Source organism: Cetorhinus maximus, chromosome 18, assembly GCF_964194155.1.
Source record: "Cetorhinus maximus chromosome 18, sCetMax3.hap1.1, whole genome shotgun sequence".
NCBI lineage: Eukaryota > Metazoa > Chordata > Chondrichthyes > Lamniformes > Cetorhinidae > Cetorhinus > Cetorhinus maximus.
The window spans coordinates 6,517,500-6,535,453 of record NC_135896.1 but is presented as its reverse complement, the minus strand read 5'-3'; the positions used below and the strand labels follow the sequence as shown (position 1 = coordinate 6,535,453).

Genomic DNA, 17,954 nt, shown 5'->3' with positions numbered 1-17,954 from the left:
CTGTTTAAAATTGAAACAATTTCAAAACTAACACAAAATCAGTACTTTTTTCATAACAGAACATGCTGGAGAAGCAATCAAAGGACCTCAGCCATAGTTCATGGCAGCAAAATTCTTCCACCTCGGAATGCCAATTGAAGATGCATAATATGCTTTAAATCTTAAAAGTGTTAGCTAGGGAGTACAAGATCTCTGTGGTGTGGAGAAATAGGTTCCCATTCTTTTTCTGGGTTTGGAACCATGCAATGTCTTCCATGCTTTAGTCTTGGTTCAGGAAATAAAGTTCAAGACATTCCGTGGTCTCTCCATACTGGATGTTATAAAACTAACAAATTTAATCTCAGACCTAAACCTTTTGTGTAGCACAAAAGAATAGCTGTATGTTGTGCATATCATAAGACATTGAGAATTAACTCCATGTATGTGTCAGGGTTTAGCATCCACTGTTTCAATGAGACATATTTAATTTGTTCAGTTTCCTTCCTTCCTGGTTGCAAACATTAGTTCATTCTCTGCTCCCATCACCCTCCAAAGCCCTTCAAAACCTCCAGTTTGAACTCCAGATCAGAGATTTCTCTGATTGATTTAGAACTGCTGGCACTGACTCAGAGAAAGATCTAATCCCTGGAGCCATCTGTATCAAGATGTGTCCCAATTCCTTAGTGATCACATTAATTATGAAGAAGCCCCTGCAATTATGACATATTAGCTTCAGGTCCACCAAGAAAAACACCACCTGGGTTGACTTCAAGACCAGTTACTAATCTGACTCTCCTTAGCTCACCAGTTCCAACCAAAGGTCCCAGTTACGGCAACACCATGATCCAGAAATGAGTACTGGGAACTAAGTGACAACAGGATTTCCAGGTCAAATAATAAGTGCGAGGAAGAGGAATGCTGGCATACTCAAACAGTTCTCCCCTCGTAACCCCTTGAACCAGATTATATTGTATGGCCACTGGTGTCATATTTCTCCAGAAACCCACACCACTCATTTTCAGTCTCTAGTCACTTGAAGTAGGCATCAAACCCTGGTCTGAAGACCAAGTAGTGTCAAAGATGATCTTTGGACAGTGACAGAATGGTAACAAATTAAGGTCAGCTTGCTGCAAGTGGACTCACTAAGTGGATTCTCTAAGTTAACTCCAAATTCTTCATGATGTGCTGTAAAGTCCCTCCTTTTCGAGCTATGCATCTAGATATGAAAAGAGAAATCTGAACAAATTTTATACAGCACCAAGCCATGCCTGTACAAGAGATACCAAACAGAAGAATGCCACATTCCAACACCATTTCATAGACTTGAGTAAAGGTTTTACAGACATAAACAAACATAAGGGTCATTACTAAAAGCTTGTGAGATAAAGAACTGATGATCACTCTAGGGTGTAACTCTAGGACACAGAAAAAGCAAGAAAGGCATGTGTTTGGTGCAAGGCCAGTTATCTTACAAAGGAATTCACCATGTGATTTTCCTCAGTTGGCCTCTTGGTTGCAGTTCTTCAGCTGCAGAGAATACACAAGTGAAGAAAAATATTTTGTCAAAAAAAAACACAGGTTCTTATATTACTTAACTCGTTTATTTGGTCATTAGTATTAAATATATGAATCATATTGCAAAGACAACTGTGGCTAATAAACTGTGGTTTACATGGGTGTTTAAACTATAACTAAGTGCTGCATTCTAAGGAAATGTTAGACCTCAGAAAGATGTAAGCCACATTATCTAGTTACCATCTCGAAGAGGCAGGAAGCTGCCTTGTCACGAGACACAGCAAAGAAAAGGGAAAGAAAGAAAACACACCAAAATAAAAAAAAAAATGGAATCCAGATTTATTTGCATGGATAGGATTCGGTTAAAGTGGTTTTGCCAACATGCTATAATCTATCTTACGTTTTGATTGTTAAAGCAGGTGTCCCAGGTTTATAAAGTAGATTCTTTTTCTGAAGACCAACACATTCATACTATCAGAAATCAAGCTTTATAACCAAAAATAAACTCTCTTTCCTTGATAAACCAGATGCCATCATCAAAAAGTTTATGTAGCAGCAGCTTAACTTTATTGTGGTCATCTCTCCCCACCTAGCGTCACATTTCTTTTCTTCCTGTTTCCCCAGAGCGTCCCTCGGCTATATCCTATCTCCACTCGTGGCTGTACATGAGTGAATATCATGATTAAGAGGTTTGGCAGGACTTTCCAGTGCTTATTTTGGTTTTTTGCTTTGGCTCAAATAAATCAGTTTAATTGAAAGCTTTCTATTTTGCCTTAAATGAAAAAGTTGAATTGTATACAGGAAAAAAGAAGCAATTTACAGCATTTCATTTCATCACTGACGGTGTAAATCCAGTGTTATTTGACAACAGAATATGCGTAGTGCTGTTGAGTTAAGTATAACATTTTTCATTGGACGAAGCATCATCATTGCAAAGCTAACATGAAAACATTAGAAATAAGGAGCTTTGGCATTTAGGCTTAGCTGCAATTATCTATCTAAAACTAAAATGAGAAATACGATTTAAGATTAGCAAAATGTTAAATGTTTTGGCTTTAATGGAGTCACTCTATTCCTGGGTACAGAAAAAGCAGTCAATAAAGGCAAACTGATCTCATGGGGCAGGATTTTACATGTCGGTGAGCGGGGGCGGGGCCCGCTCGCTGACGCGTAAAATGATGCGCGGTGACGTCGAGCGGAACTCCCGACGTCCCTGCGCCCCGTTTAAATTTTCAGGTAGGGGGGGTGGGGGCGCAGCGAAATCAGCTGTGTGCCTGCCGACCTGTCAATGGCCAATTGAGGCCATTGACAGAGTCAATTAAGTAACTAAAGGACTTGCCCATCCAACCTTAAGGTTGGTGGGCAGGCCAGGAGCCCCGGCGCGAACTAGAAAAAGCACCAAACCTCATCCACGGGTGGGATGAGGTTTCATGTAGGTTTTAAAATATTTTAATAAAGTTTTTGTAAAAATTATGGATATGTCCCAACCCATGTGACAGTGTCACATGAGGGGACATGTTAGGAAAATTTTATTATTCTCTTTTTAGCTTTTTTACATTTACAGATGATCTCCCTGAGGCTGCATTTAGCCTCAAGGAGAGGAGTGCGCTCTTTCGTGCACATGCACGAAAGAGCGCACTCTCGATTTTGGGATTCCCCCCCCCCCCCCCCACCCCCCACCCACCTGCACAGGGAGCGCATAGTGCTTCTGTGCAGATGTCACGCTGGGCAGGCCTTAATTGGCCCACCCACGTAAAATGGCACTGCGCCCCCAATTGGGGGTGCCGATCGGAAGCGTGCCTGTGCACGCCCGCCCTTCAACTTCGTCCCCGACGGGGGGAAAATCCTGCCCCATATCTCCTAATACATTACAATTTGGGCCTGGTTTCAAACATTATAGTTATCCCCAGACCTAACTGACAATAACTGAAGCCTGATCAATATGTTTACCATTTGAAATTAACTGCTTGTCTGTGATGTCCCACATCACCACGTTTTCTTTAAAATAGGTTATGAACCACTGGCATCAACACTAAACACATCCTTCTGACAGACATCTAAGGAGTGGACAAAAAGCATTCTGGTCATCAGCTTTATTTAGCACGGTGGTACCAATATATCATACAGAAAACAGAAAAAGAGAACTGCATTTAAGTCAAGATATTTTAAAGCTGTTTGTTAGCCTAATATATAATCTGAAGCTGCTCGCATGATTATATTCATGAATACTTCACCCAAGCACCATACAGCTCAAAGTGCTTTCTCCAGGCACAGCCTATATTTCATAGAATACAATCTACAATTATACTTACTGTACACTATTCACAGTTCAAGTGATGCTGAGATGCATCATTATGCTATATTTGAATGTAAAATATCAAAAGTCCATGTCTAATGATACCATATGTTCTTATGTTGCATGTCAAACAATTTGAGGGTGTGGCCTCTCAAACAAATAGAGTAGTTTGGAAGATTGCTAGGTTGAAAAGTGACCTCTGGAGGGGAACTGAAAAAAAATCATGTCCACTGTGGGAGAGATGAATAATTGCACTATGTTGATACTGGGGTATTGTGGTGATGGCAGGGTGGAGGCGGGAAGGAGGAGAAAGAAAATCACTAAACTAAACCCTACTTTTTAGGAATTAGGTCTAATCTAGTTTGCAGAAAATAAGCATGTTGCAAATGCGATTCACCTATCTTTTGGTCCTGTCAATTTTAATCATTTTTAAAGGTTTCTTGTGCAGTCCAGATTCAGTTTGCCTGTGGCTTGAAAATCTTCTCTTTCTGAAACTCCACTCCTTTGTAGTTCTGTCAGATGTACCTAAATTAAGTTGACTGGTGCAGCCTCAGGTATATATCTACGTGACTCAAAGCTCGCCTCACAACACAATACATTTTCCCGGGCTAAATGCACAGCAAATGCATTTCACCACAACAGAAAACATTAAATTGAACTCTCTACTTGTATCTATCATCATTTGCTTTTTAAAGACTATCCGATTTTTTTTTTGGAAAATTTACAAAGCTTGTTGTTAATGTTTGTATGGATGCAATGACGTTTGTTGGTTTCCTTTAAAACTGCTTCACTGAAGGATTTCAAGCTATTCTTGATTTTATGACCTTATTTCTAAGCCATGTTCTGCTCTGCCACCTTTCAGTTTCTCTGACTGCACTAAACAGTTAAAATAAAAGAAGGAATTTAGGTCACAATTAATTTCACACCAGGTTTAGTTTAAAAATGTGACCTATTTTGATGTAGGTCAAGCCTAAAAATAAACATATCTCATATTTAAGTAGGTTTCCAATCTGTGCCACTCCTTCAATCACATGAAAGACTTTTTCAGCTTGTCCCTAAATTGTCATCTCTGCAGTTTTCTCAATTCAAGTCACCTCAGTTTTTTTAGTATAGACTCGAGAGCTGTATTGTCACTGTCATGTTAGGCCCTTCAAATGAGACTTTGTCATATTTCCCTGTTGTCTGAAATCCAGTTTGTGAGACCAAGGGCGGAATTGTGTGTGAGCTATTGTCTGCACTAATTTTGTCTCAAAAAATTACCGGCTTTGAAACCAGTCACTGACTGAAAGAGAAACCAAAACTTCAGCAGGCGGTCAAAGCAGGCAGTTGGTGGGGAATTGTGTGTGTGGGACAGCTGAAAAGAAAAGCCTAAAGACTGGGTTTGGCAGGAGGGATAGTGAAATAAAGTTACTGTCGCTGCTTCAGTTATTTTACCAAAGACGGCCATGCAGTGTACCAGGACGTTATTGAATGGTCAGATGAAGGTTACTCTGGGGAATCTATGCCATCAGGACATTGTGAGCTGAGCTAAGGACTTTTGTTGATGACTGTACCAGTGGAACTCAGGTGGGGTCAAGCTATTGCTGGAGGTGACTTGGTGACCAAATGCTGTGTGAAGAAAAGGACTTGAACTCTACCTGAGAAAGACAGAGTTGTGAAGAACTTTGTGGCTGCATGTAGTGCCATGTATGCTAAGGGGGACTGCCAGTAAAGCTGTGAGATCTGTCTTTGTTGTATTGGCCATTTAAAGTGTAATTTATAGTTTCTACAGAAGATAATTTGCATATTAATTCATGTTTAATTTATGTTTATTCTTGTTTGACTGTTAAAGTAAAAATTATAAAAAGTGAAGTCTTGTCCTTAGGTTTTTTTCTATTGGGGTCATTTGGTAAGTTTGGTTCTTGGCCTCCAGGGGGATCATAAAATTGTTCTCATGGACATTTAAGTATAATGGGGAGACAACAGCAAAGGTATTCTGGGATGACTTCTTCATCCAAACCTTTCCTGTAAAGCAGATATTACTCAGAAAAGTTTTGTTCATAATTTATATTAACGAGTTATAGACTTTGGATTCAAAAAACAATTTCTAAATTTGTGAATGACTCCAAATTGGAGGGATGGTCAATGCTGAGGAGGACTGTGACAATTTTTAAAAAATTCATTCGTGGAATTTGAGCATCGCTGGCAAGGCCAGCATTAATTGTCCATCCCTAATTGCCCTTGAGGAGGTGGTAGTGAGCAGCCTTCTGAACCATGGCAGTCCATGTCGTGTAGGTACGCCCATAGTGCTGTTATGGAGTTCTAGGATTTTGAATAGTGGAGCGGGCTCAAAGGGTCTAATGACCCACACTCCTGCTCCTATTTCATACGTCTGAGAACAGAATAATCATGGAAGACAAAGACTGATTGAAAGTAACAGCTGCCCTTTCAATTTGTGTAGATCAAAAGTGTACATCCTAAATCACTGGAATAATGTACTTAAAAACCATGCAATATATTTTAACCACATTTTTTGACAGGTGCAGATTTCTGCTACAAAGAAAATGTTACAGTTTCCCTAATGTCAAATTGATAAATGCAGTGGAGCCTGTTACCACGCCACATCGGCCAGAAGTCTGCAGTGAGCTGGTTGCTCTGAGCTGGGGCAGCAACAAAGGTGATTTAAAAGCCAGGGCAGACTTGTTGCCAACATGACCTTTGTTGGCATTATCCCTAATGGACTATCAGGTGAGATAAGGATTGTGTTTGGCCCCGTGCATAAATGCACAGGGAACTGTAATCCAGCGCAGGATATTAGAGGGGTTTGGGGGGGGCGGGGGTGTGGGAGTGGTGTGGCAGGCGGATCGCATCCCCCCCCCGCACCAGAAACAAAGTCGGTGTGGGGCCAATCTGCTCACCAGCCATAATGCCCTGTGGGAGGGCTAAATTGGGGCAGTGTGGGACTTCTGCCCCTCACTAGGGAGGACGCCCTGCCCTCAGGAGCTGCCAGCAGTCCCAGCAATGCTGAGAGCGCATTAGTGGGCGCTGCCGGGGCTGCAAGCAGGCCCAAGAAGAAGGCCCAAAGATCCCGCAGAAAGGAAAGAATGGGGTCTTGGGTGGGGAGGGTTTGGGCAGTATAGGGATGGAGAGGACAGGGGTGTGGGAGTGGTGGGTTTAGAGAGCAGGCAGGTAGGAAGGAAGAAAGTGGGGGGCTTGATATTATCTTGGGGGGCTGCCCTCTGATGCGCAAAGGGCACCCCCCAGAAAATAATTAACCCCCCCTTTCCTCCCTGCCCTTTGAAATGGTTTTTTTAAAAGCCTACTCCCGCCCGACTGCCCACACCAACCGTATTATGGCGTGGGCAGCATCTTATCGGGGTCAATTTGCTTGTTAACAAGCTCAACTGACCTTTGATTGTTTATTTAAATATGGTGGGCAGGTTGCCGATTTCGGCCCCAGTCCGACATTATGGGGTTGAGTTCAGGGAGGGAGGGAAGGTGGTGGGGTAGGTACCGTGCCCTCCGCCCCTGCCAAAAACACGCCTGGTGGGGGCATGTAAAATCCAGCCATTTCCAGAACAGTAATGGAATAAAAATTAAAACAAAAGATTTTTAATGTCAGCAGTGGAAGTCAATATTAAATAAAATAAAGATCTCAAAGTAAACAGTTTTGATAACACACTGTTGAATTAAAGAGGAACGATTACTGCGAGAAGCTATTACGTTGCTTACTTGTCTTTTCAATTGGTACAATAGTTTTCTCGCAGTGTTTCTGTGTTCAAAGATCTCTGCACTCATTCCCTGAAGACACTTAAAGGCACTTTTACCTTAATAACGGCTATTAACTTGTAGATCTCACCCGCTCTCAAATATTAATAGGCTGACCACCAGACAACCTATGGCAGCAGAGGTCCACTTTACCAGTGGAATCACCACTACTTCACCACACTCAAACTGCTCACAGTGTTGGCATGCTCGCACAATGACTCAATGTAGTACTGCAATGTGAGTATACTGACATACAGGGCCAGTGTTAAATTCTCCCGGCCTGTTCATTGTATGCAATCACGTTTTGACAAGACTGGAGCTCTGTTTTATTTCAAATCACAAGATTTGTTAACATTTTTTATAGAAATTTGTTTATCTGGCCTGTGTTGTGATCACATAAAACTTGTTACTGAGAATCATAGAATCACTGTACAGCTGGGAGTAGCCAGATGGAATACATACATTATCTGGACAAGGAGCCCCACCATCTGTGGTTCATAGCTATGAAAATACGCATAGCTATCAACAAACTTTGGCAAGCAGAAGCTTTCTCATGTCATTGTTTACAAGAGGATGCTGGAGACGAGATGATCTGGACCAACCAAGCCGAGCTCTTTGATTTGAACAGAGTAAAGTCACAGTGCCTCCGGATTCAGGATGACTTGCTTCCATTCTGGTTTGACGGGTTCTGAGGTGGCTGACAAGTCCATGCGTGATCTTCAGACTTTGCTACATATGGGGCAAGTAGTGCTTGAAGGGTTCCAACACCCTCCAACACCTTGACTGCGTCTCTGCGTGTTCCCAAAGAAGTCTCTTGAGGTGTTCGCTGCCTTCCCGAATGAGCCTTCTCCACTTTGTTCGGTCACAAGCCAGGATCTCCCAAGAATCAGCAGGTATGTTTGACCTCTTCAGTGATGCTGTAGGGACATACTTAATGCGTTTCTGCTGTCCTCCTGGGAGTCTCATGCCGGCTGAGTTCCGAGTAGGGCAACTAACTTTAGAGTCTGTTGCCAGGCATATGAATGACATGTTCTGTCCAGCGGAGTTGGTTTTGAGTGATTAACGCCTCGATGCTAGGCATGTTGGCTTAGGAGAGGACGCTGTTGTTGGACCGCCTTTCTTGTCACCGGATTTGTAGGATCCTGTGAGGATGAATAGGCAGCTATTAGGTATCTTGGACCAGAAAGATGTAATTGTTTAACACCATGAAAAGGGAACAAAGCTCATTGTTCGGGATCGTTGATCTAGAAAGGGTCCTGTTGTAGCAGTCAAAGGCCTAGAAGTTGGATTACCGTTGAATTGCATTCAGAAGTGATTTAGGTGTATGTTCCTAAAGAGGCTGGTAGCAGGAATCCACCAAGTTGGCCCATCGACCTCACTTTGTTAATGCTGACTGTTGTAGGGTGTTAGCTACATCTTGGTAGTCTTTAGCAGGTTAACTGTATGCCTTAATTACTACTAGGACTATTTAAAAATGTACAGTAAAGGGTACAAGCTCGCAGCTGTCTCCATGTTTAGGTCTGCACATGGTACCGTCCAACACCATGCTGATCTTGAGTATGGGTCATGTGCTCTCTTTCCTCATTGTGTGGGCGGTACTGTACTCAGTCCCACATTAAACTTATATGTGCCAGACCCTTATAATACATCTGCCCCCAAGTCTTCATCTAATGTATTTGGAGTTATACTAGTTTACTTAATGTCTTAAATTACTACATTATCACTATTACTACATTATCACTATTGCTACATTATCACCACCCCATTGCCCCACTTCAAGTCCTTGAATTTAAAGGTTCAGGCAGTCTGGAGGCCTTGTACCCAGATGCCGGCTCAACCTACAAACCATCAGGAAGAACCAGCAAAGACAGAGCCTACCACTCCTCTGACAGAAGTGCGAATGAGAGTTGGAAGGGTTATAAGGCCCCTTCTAACTCTCATTTGCACTTCTGTCAGAGGAGTGGTAGGCTCTGTCTTTGCTGCTTCTTCCTGATGGTTTGTAGGTTGAGCTGGCATCTGGGTACATTTTCATTCTTTTCTTCCATTCCTTTGTGTTGAACTGCACTTGGTCAGTTTGGCTGTTGCGTTGATTGGTGGTTGCTGCTATCTAAATTGTTTCTTGCGGGATGGGTGACTATTGTGATTGTCTCTTTATTGCTTCTTTCACTTTTTCCGTTGTTGTGCAGTATGGGTAGTCTCGGTGTCCTCGGTGGCTGAGGAAGAGCATTTCTGTGATAAGAATGAGGTTTAGTGGTACGCTCGCCTCTGCTTTTCGTTGTCGGCCATGGACGGTTGCTACCAGGTTCCAGCATCTATTCTGGCATTGGCATGCTGGCTGGCATTTGCAGCGTATGGACAGTGGTTGTAGTGCTCATTTGCTGTCCTGTCGTTGGGGTCGGAGGTAGAAGCTCCTCGGACTGCTGATCAATCTCTTTCATCTCTTCCATTGGAGGGTTATCTCCTGGGTGGTTGGCTGGTCTGACCACAGAGGGTTTTCCAGGACCTGCTCTGCAAAGAGAGAAAATAGTTCGGAGCTGAAGTCCCATTCAGGATACTCTTTTTCTTGTTTGAGTACTTGGGAATGTGCAGTTCTGTTGGTTAATGACACTAGTTGTCTTGACATCATCTGACGTTTTGAGGAGATCCAAGGCTACAGAGGCTTCCCTGCTCAGGAGAGAGAAAGGCTGGCTACGGACGATGTACATCAGCTTGAAGATCTGTTTGCTGTCATACCTTACTGGTTCCAGGACCATGCCTATGACTGAAAGTCAGATTCCTCCAGGCCCGTAAAGTGGTATGCCCATTGTTTGAAGCCAGAGGTCTTTCAGCCACAGTTCTTTGTCTGACAGAATTGTCATACTGGTTCCTGTATCTAATTTAAAATTCATTAGGTCATTGACAGAAATGTCCGCATTCCAACATGAGAAACCAAATCTTTGATCTCACCCAAGAAACATGGCTGTGAGTCTTCAGGGTTTGCAGTCTCGACCTCGTGGATCATCATTAGGCCTTCTATGTGTTTTGGAATTTTTGACTTATACAGTTTGCCATAGTGTCCAATCCTGTTGCATTGGAAGCATTGGGCTGAACTTGCAAGGCGTTGATCTCGCCTGTGAGGGTGGTTTGCTTCACATCGCTGACATGGTTGCTTTGCTAGCCTGTTTGGATACTGTGTTCCCTGATTTATATAGTCTCTGTGTCATTGTGGCTTAACTAGCTGAGCTGAGGGTTGGCCTCTGCACCACATTTTATTCTCTTCCCTTAAAATATTCCTGCGCTGCTCAAATCTCTGTATTTGCAACCTTCTGCCATCCATATTGATTTTAGCTCTTTCGAGTATTTTGTTGCTTCACAGATTAAAATAAATTTGAATGATTTTAGAACCTCTTCAAATTTTGTAGATGATTCATCAATTCTCTGTCGTGCAACAATGTCACCTGCAATCGGGCCTACCGAGTAAAGCAGTTTGTTCATCTGCTCTTCTGATGTTTTATTTAAACCTGAAGCAAATCTTAAGAATCTTTTCCTCCAAAGTTCCCAATTTTGTAATCAATAAGGCCTTGGTTTAGTCCGAATTGATTTGGAAGTGTGGAATTCTGATCCATATTTACATTTTTAAAAGTGTATGTTCTGCTTTAAGAACTTTCTGGACTTCAAGATGGCGTCGCCGTTTACTTGGAGACAAAGGAATTTTCTGCACTTGTCGGTTTTGGTGGGCTCCGCTCCAATGGTGACGACGCTCAGATTGAAAAGAAAATTAATGATGTGTTAGGAAATAGAGATAGTTTAAGTAAGTTATAGTTGTATTTGTGGGTGTTAGGAATGAGTTTTAGCTTTAAAGTTTAAGTTTGATTTGTATTTCTGTATCTGTGTGTTAAGAAAGGTCAAATGGAGTTTTAGTTTCACTTTAAAAGGCTGGTTGCATTTCTAATGAGACGTTTACGACCCCTATAAAGTGAAAGTAAACACGAGTAGGAAGAATAGTGCTGTTGCCTTGCAAAAAGGGGCCAGATAGGCAAGTTCCACCCACAGACACACACTCAAAAGAAAGATAGCAGTTTGTTTTGGAAGCTGTTTAAGTTCAGTTGGTTTGAAGGCAGCTGTGAAGCAGAAGCAGCCTAAAGGGGACAGATAACAAGTCCCAAGCTAAGAAAAACCCTAAAAGTCCAGGAGAGTGGAAGAAGAGAAAGTCCAAAGAAGACCTTCTAGTTAAAGGAAGGACAGGAACCAGGGAAAAGGTGAAGTTAAGAGTGAGGGGCAGAAAGAAAGCTCCAAGCTTCAGATTTAAAGTGAGAACAGCTTGCAAGAAGCAAGAAGGTTCAAAGGAACAACTGAAGGTCTGTAATTCTTTGCTATGGGCATGTGAAGCAGTGGTGTACTGTTAAGGCTGAGTTGGTGAGAGAGGGTGCATGGAAGACAGCAGGTGATGACCCAGGGAAGAGGAACATCAAAGGAGAGTTTGGAACCCTGGAGATGAACCCTTGTGGAAGGCATCTGAGCGAAAACATTAGTTTGGGAGAAGGTTCCAAGGTGTGGTCCTGGAAAGTGGAGATTGGAAACCCTCATCTGAAGGACGGAATTCAGTGAGGCTGGTTGGCTCATGGTGTGACAAACATATGGAAGAGTTGAGGAGAGATCTGTTTGAGGTAGCATCTGTCACTCAGTTTCAGAGTGTGGTGCATCTGATCACAGGATGCTATAGGTTTACATGGACTGTGTACTTACTGTGAACATTAGCTTGTAAGATAGCTTTTGTAACTTCTGTTATCCTTACAAATTTGTATGCATCTATAAAGGTATAGGTTGTGGGTGGAGGAGTATTGTAATATAGTTCATCTTTTCTTGTTGAATAAATGTTTTATTCTTTTGTTAAAAGTTCATCAGCTGACTCCTATGCCTCTGTTCAGTAGCTACTCTCCATGTATCTAAATAAAAGTTAGGATCTATCAAGATGGGTTCCATTCTGGGATCAGGCTTATCCAGGGGTAACCTCAGCTGTGGATCATAACAGATGGCTGCCTGCAGACTTCCCTTGTTCAGCATTTTAGTTTTTTTTTAACTCATGTGTCCATCTAATTCGAGCTTTTGCTTGTTTTTTAATGAGCTGAACAGTCATGATGTTCCTGAAATATTTAATTAATTCTCTTTTTTTTGGACAAGCTCGGACGTCACGTGTTCAGGCTCCAGCTTGGGGATTGGGTTTTAGCGATGTGTTTCTTTCAAACTGCACTTCTGACATTGAATTACTTTAAAGATTTCTCAGGACTTGCTGCAGCCTGGAATTTTAAAAGATTAGGCTCATCCTTCTAAGTTCTGTTGACTCTACACTCTGAAGCTGAACTTGACCCTCGGTGCAGATCATGTGATCTCTTACCTCACTGTGTGGATGGTACTGTACTTGGTTCCACATTAACCCAAAATGTGCCAGACCCTGATACTACGCTGACTAGCTGCAGGCGGCAATCATGACCCAGAAGCAGCTCCCCTATGCTGAGAGAGTGAGATTGGTCAGCTTGGAAGCTCTACGCGAGTGCGGCAAGTGAATCAGATGGGTAGGGGTTTTAAGCTATTGTTCATGTGCACCCAAGAAAACTGACTGTAACATGTTCACTCACAAACCAATTTGGCAAAAGAGCCCAAAACAGGCATTTGTACAGGCAGTGATCCTAACACCAGTTTTCAGGAGAGTGTCCTTAACACTAAGATATATGGCGCACAGCACTCTTCTGGCACAGACTGAGAGTGCACACGCCATACTGGAGCTTGCAGGTGCTGCACAATTGCATTTCTGGGCCAGGGTATCTGATACTAATGTTAATTCCATGCTCTTGTTCTGTTTAATTACTTCTCTCAACAAATACGATTCACAGATTATAACCTGAGATTCACTGTCAGATTGTGATTTGTCCAGCGATTGTTTCAAGGAACATAGAGACAGTTAACAGATTTTTTTTCCCCCTATCCATGGCATGATAATTTCTAGCTCTAGTTTTGTATAAAGGGTCACACTTCAGTTCATAGGAAGTGACTGCTGCTGCCTTTTAGTGTCATTATAGGCTCTGGTTTACGGAATATCATCGTTACAATTCTGGTGCTCTCCAGGTACTTTGTTTGCACTGAGAATAATGACACTGGAAGACAGAAGCTGTATGTGTAAACTTCAGTGAGTGGCACATGTAAGTCACCTTAGCATCGCTTTCTCTGATTAAAAAAAAAGACTTACATTTACACTTCCAAAGTACTTCACAATTTCTGGACATCTCAAAAGCTTTACAGCCAATGAAGTACTTTTGAAGAAAAGCTTTGATGTGAACTGTTGTAATGCAGCAAACGCGACAGCCAATTTTGTGCACAGCAAGCTCCTGCAAACAGCAGAGTGATCAAGATCAGATAATCTCTTTTAATGATTTTGGTTGCAGGGTAAACTTTGGCCAGGACATTGAGAAGAACTCCCCTACTCTTCTTTGAAATAGTGCATGAGATCTTTCAAGCCCACCTGGGAGGGCAGACAGCGCACCTCCAAAAGTGCAGCATTCCCTCAGTACTAAACAGCCATCCTGGATTTTGTGCTAGAGTCCTTGAAGCGAGGGTGCTACCACTGCCATGAATGTACCAGATCCCCTGGACCCTAACAGTAAAAGCCCCTTAATATTATAGATGACCATTCAAATTCGCTCTTTTTGCTAAAGTTGTCATTTAGCAATTTGGAAACATAGATAATCCAGAACTGAAATTAAACTTTAGGTTTCTGAAAACAATGCAGCCTCTGTAAACAAATTTCATATTTTGTGATGTCTGAAGTCTGGGTTGTGGGAGAGGAAGCTATATGTGCCCTTCCCGTGTTCATTTAGACCTTCGTGATGTTAATCCACACACACCTGCACATGTACAGCTGGCTACAAATCCTTGGACAGTCGCCGGGCAAAGTACTGGTTGTTTAGCATCAGAAATAAGTAACAACATGACACATGAACCATACAGGTTTGTCGTGCAGCTATTTTGAACAAAGCCTTTATGTTCATCCGCAAGAGTTTCTGAAGTACTTGCTTTGTGTGGTGAAAAGCGAGGGTGATCGAAAGCCCCTCCTCTGGGGGAGGCTTTAAAATTTGAAAAAGCCCCATCATGACATCAGCATAGGTGCTGAGCTGGCCACCTGTATCTGTACATTCACCTCATGATGCAAACATGGGGGCCAAATCCGGTAGCCAGAAAGTCTCTGTAGACACTAAGGCTGAAACATTTGGTCAGCAACCACATTTTGCAAGTATTAGTGAAATATAAAGTAAGGATAGAAACTGCAAAAGTTTGACTTTGCTTCGCCATTCAAATCCAAAGCTTGAATATTTATCCTAAGCTGGTATGCCACATCATCCACCCCCATCCACCTGGTTAAGAACTGTAGCCAAACAATGTAACAGATGTCAGTGCATGTGAAAAGCTCAGCCACAGCTTGCTGTGGAAAGAAAAAAGTGCCACGGCAACTTAGATGACCTAAATTAATAAGCAGAGTGCCTAGCAGATGAGCAAGAAACATTCACAGTAATTAGGAGGAAGAAGAATGACTTAGCCATGTGTTTAGCTGCTCTTTAACTAAAAAGCATTGAGCACACAAAACATTACTTGCAACCTTAGACCTTCAGTAATTTTAATATTACATAGTTCTTGATAGATGACTGAGAAACGGCCCTTTTCCCTTTACAGCACAGTAATACACAGGAGAAGTAAAAAATGAACATTGCTCTTCACACAATTGCTACCCACTTCCTTTCAAACAATGACACAGCAGGTTCCCTGTGTTCACATTACTTCAATCTTTCTAACAAGTACCTTAGGACTTATTAAAGCCAATAAAGTTCCCTTTACACAGTGCCGCTCTGTAATCCTTTTAGTTGTAATTTAATTGATGAAGGCTATATTCAGATACCAAAGTGAAAGATTAATTTTGGATTCAATGTTGTGTCTTGTGACAACGTGATCTGGTTGCCTAACATCTGAAAATACACTGCAGGCCCATGCTGTTGGCGTGAGGGCAGGAAAAGAACAACTGTATCTCGCCAGCTGGCACGTCCTGCAGTCCTACCATCATGACACAATAACAGCTGAGCAACAAAGTATGAGAAACTGAAGATATACTTCAAAGAATGGAAAGATTTTGTATTTTTATTGCATTTTTCAAGTTCTCAGGATGTCCCAAAAGCACTTCACAGTAATGAAGTTTTTTTTTTGAAGTGCAGACACGGTTGTAATGTAGGGAAATGGGACATACGATTTGCACACAGCAAGGTTCTGCAAACAGCAATGAGATATATGATCAGGTAAACTGCTTTTGGAGGTGATGGTTGAGGGATAATTGTTGGCTAGGACAACAGGAGAACTCCCCTGGCCTTCTTTGCAAAGTGCCGTGGGATCTTTCACATTTACCTGAGTGGGGGGGTGGTGGTGGTTTGGAACCCAGTTTAGTGTCTCCTCTGAGAGAGATGATATCTCTGACAGAGCAACATGCCCTTCAGTACTGATGTGCCAGCCTGGGTTAGGTGCTCAAGTCTGGGAATTGAATCCACAACCTTTTAACTCGGAGGCAAGAGAGCTATCACAAAGTCAAAGCCTTATGTATGGAAATTAAAAGTTCACAACATTAAAGTTGATTGCAATTTAGTGGGAAGCGGGTAGGGATTTGAGAAAATTGGTACTTAACAACAAAAACATGTTGTGTTCCAAGCCACAGGTATATCTGTTGCAGCATCGCCTTCACTTCTCAATCTTTTAAATACATTTTCTGGCAGTTAAACTGCAGCTCAAAAAATATTCCAAAATATTTCAACAGGTTATTGTTTGTTTGCAATCCATCAGAATCAGAGAATTATACAACGTTGAAGGAGGCCAATTGGCTCATCATGCCTATAGCGACTCTTTGAAAGAGTTATCCACTGGTCTGCCACCCCAGCTCTTTCCCCGTAGCTCTGCACATTTTTTCCCTTCAAGTTTATATTCTATTCCCCTTTGGAAGTTACTATTAAATCTGCTTCCACTAGTCTTTCAGGCAGTGCATTCCGGATTAAACAACTCCGTGTATAAAGATGTTTCCTCATGCCGTCTCTGATTCCTTTGCCAATCACTGTAAATCTGTTTTTGTCTCTGAGCTACTGAACCTTCTGTCAATGGAAGCAGTTTTTCTTCATTTACTCAGGGTACCTTTTGTTCAGGGTACCTCTATCATTCTATCAAATATCTCTATCATATCTTTTATAAACCTTCTTTGCTCCAAGGAGAGCAATCCCAGCTTCTTCAGTCTCTCATCCCTGGTACCATTTTAGTAAATCTTCTCTGTTTTCCAATTGGGGGTGGTGGTGATGGGGGTGGGGGCAGGCAGTGGTGGTTATTGTGAAGTGAAATTTATAAATCGAAGAAAAAGTCAAAGCCATAGGGCAATGTAGGAACTTGAGTAAAGATCAGCAGTGCATGACAGGAAGGGACAAAGTTTAATGGTAATAGTGCATCAGTGAATAAAGTCAAATTAGAGAAGAATGATAAAAGTTAGAAACTAAAGATACACAAAAAGATAGACAAATGGAGGGCAGTTGCCCTGATAATAAAGGATAGCATAAGGAAAATAGTGAAGAAGTAGAATCGGTATGGTTAGAGACAAGAAAAAACAAGGGGCAGAAAATACTCGTGGGGATAGTAATGAGACAGGCTATTTAGCAATCCCATAGTTTTCTGGGGAAGATTGATCGTTAAAGTGAAATTTTAAAGTGATGTATTTAAGTCCAAACCTAGTATATTGAACTTAAATAAAGCCAATCACATAGGTATGAGAGTTGATTGGGAAATTAGATTAAAAGGTATGGTAACAGGTAAATAATGGTAACCTTTTAAAGAAACATTACACAATCTTCAATATAACTAGCAGGGTAGAGAAGGATGTATTATATTTGGATTTGCAAAAGGTATTCAATAAGTTACAACATGAAAGTCCACACAAGATAAGGGCTCATGGGTGAGGCTGTGTGGCAAGGCACCTTGCAGACCTTGCTTTCTGATAAATAACGTGTGTGCGCGGAAGCTCAAAAGAATTTAAAGGGACTGGATATTGAAAAAGATAGACAGTGTGCAACAACTCAATTTAAAAGGTAACGTCAGGTTGAGGGTAATATATTAACATGGATAGAGGATCGGTTAAAGGACTTAAAACAGAGTAGGAATAAACACATTGGGCGGAATTTTCTGTGCCGACTGGAGTCAGACGTGTTTGGCGGCATGAGTGGACAATATGGCAAAAAGTCCAAAAATTGGTTTCACGACATCATGAAACCAGTTTGCAATCATCCATTCTGCCCGTCAATGGTGTGCTGCGTTTCCCACCGTCAGATGTCGGGAACCTCTTTGTAATACATCTGCATATCATTTTAAGCCCAGC

General features: G+C 41.9%; 1 protein-coding gene across 3 annotated transcripts in view; it reads right to left on the bottom strand.

Annotated features, from left to right (window-relative positions):
- Window positions 1-17,954, bottom strand: part of rps6ka5 (ribosomal protein S6 kinase, polypeptide 5) — a 227,051-nt gene that overhangs the window by 67,447 nt on the left and 141,650 nt on the right. The window lies entirely within an intron of this gene.